Genomic DNA, 2,244 nt, shown 5'->3' with positions numbered 1-2,244 from the left:
CCAAAAGAAGGGTGATAGGTCTAGTATTTTGGCCTTCTATGTCAAAAAATATTGAGAAGGAAATTTCTTCTTGTTCTGTCTGTAATAGAATTGAACTGAATCAACAAAAAGAACCACTTCAGTTAAGCCAGATTCCTGAACTACCTTGGTCAAAAGTAGCCACAGATATCTTCCTGTGGAATGGTCAACATTACTTGGTATTAGCAGACTCTTATTCAATCTGGTTCAAGAGTGACCTACTTCCTAACCTAATGTCCAATACTGTCATTACTAAGTTGAAGAGATTTTTCTGTCCATGGTAGTCTGCACAGAGTAATTTCTGACAATTGTACACAATTTATAAGTCAGCAGGTCAAAAGATTTGCTGAGATGTGAGAGTTTGTTCATATTATGAGTAGTCCTGAGTACCTGCAGTCAAACAACTTGGCTGAACATGCAGTTCAAAGTGCAAAGCAGGTGTTATAGAGATACAAACATGATGTTTTCTAAACTTGCTTAATCTCACAAACATTCCTTGCGATAATCATCTTGGTTCACCTGTCCAGAGACTTATGTCAAGAAAAAACAGAACCACATTACCAATCAGTAGCAATTTATTCCATTAGTTCCATGTGCTAAAAACAACAAAGCAATGAAAGCCCAACTGTTGAGAAAGTGTTTCTCCCAGAAGTCCTACTATGATAAGACCAGCAAACCACATGGGTCATTAAAAGAAGAAGAGATAGTAAGGCTGCAGACAACAAAAGGTTTTGATCATATCGGATTTGTGAAAAGTTTGTGTCAACAGCAGACATCGTACATCGTGGGATCTCAAGAAATGGAATTTAAGCGGAATCAGAAACATTTATTAAAGGTATCCGAGCCAGCAATACAGCATCTTGGCTGTGACAAAGACTAATTCTAAGAGTGACTTGTCCAATGTTTCTGTTCCAGAGGTCATTCCATCAGCAATCCCGGTTCTTGAGAATAATCCCAAGAGTTCTCAAGCAGACCACAGTGACTGTCCCTGTTGCTAATCTCATTCCTAACTATTATGAGATCAGGTCACATTTCCAGACTTCGTTCCAGATACATGACAACCTGGACATACCTGTTGTTTTGTTTATTATCATCTGTATAACTGCATGCCTATACAAATGTCATTGTCAATATGAGACAGCTCAGTAAAGAGGGAGGATGTAGATCAGTCTGTGATGTACCTTTAAGAAGCATTCCAGTCAGTGGGCATGTGCACAAGTACTGAGCACGTGCAAGCAAGAGTGCCACTTTGAGTGTGCAACCAAAGTGAACGCATGCATGTGTGCAGTAGTCAGTCAGTTAGATTAAGTTTAACGTTCCTGCTATCCACCCTGATGTGTTTGTATGCAATAAACTACTTAAACGAACACCCGAGCCTCTCTGTCTTAGACAAGCCACATATATGTTGAACATTCTGGGGAATGGGATGACACCAAATTGCAGTGTCCAGAACTGCAGTCTCTGACTCCAAAAAACACAGATATCTTCTGGATTTTTTTGTGATTTATATGTTAAGACATGTATCCTGGAGGTCTACTAAGCACATCCATCATCTTCTGCTAAACAAGAAAAGAATAAATGTGCAGACTATTCAAAAAGGTTTCACAGACAATGTATTTGTCACTTAAATACAACATTATCTATTTTATAACACTAAAAAAAAACAGGACCAATACTAGACATTGTCTGGTCTGGTGGGACCTTCTGGATGAATCTCTGGTTTAAGAGGCTCAGGAACTCCATTTTGCCATTACTTATTTTTATTTTTTTTGATGGGATGTGATGTCTGGCAGGATAGAAAATGAAGGAACTGGGGTAAAATGGAAAGGGACTTTGTAACTCATGGATATAGCTGTTTTCATGTACCTGTCTACAGTTGTCTCTTTCAATAATGACAGGTGGAGGAACAAAGGACCACTGATTATCACCAGAAGGGAACAGCTCTGCATACCCTATGGGTTACTGTTTGTAATATACAGGTAGACAAAGGCTGCCTGATGATTACTGAGGATTCCCGTATGTTGGGGCACACAACACCTCAGGAAATTACCTTGCCTGTTCATGTTTTTCCCATAATGTTTTACTGTCATTTCCTAAACCACATGTAATGGGGACTCTCTGCATTTTAAAAATGTCTTTTGAAGAAACTGAAATTTAGCTTCAGTAGATGTTGCATACAGACTTGTTCTCCTTTTTCACAGTCTCTGTTAAGGACTTTACTTCCAC

The sequence above is a fragment of the Protopterus annectens genome, chromosome 10.part0, assembly GCF_019279795.1.
Source record: "Protopterus annectens isolate FY-2018-M chromosome 10.part0, PAN1.0, whole genome shotgun sequence".
Taxonomy (NCBI): Eukaryota; Metazoa; Chordata; order Ceratodontiformes; family Protopteridae; genus Protopterus; species Protopterus annectens.
Note: the sequence above shows the minus strand (reverse complement) of the source record.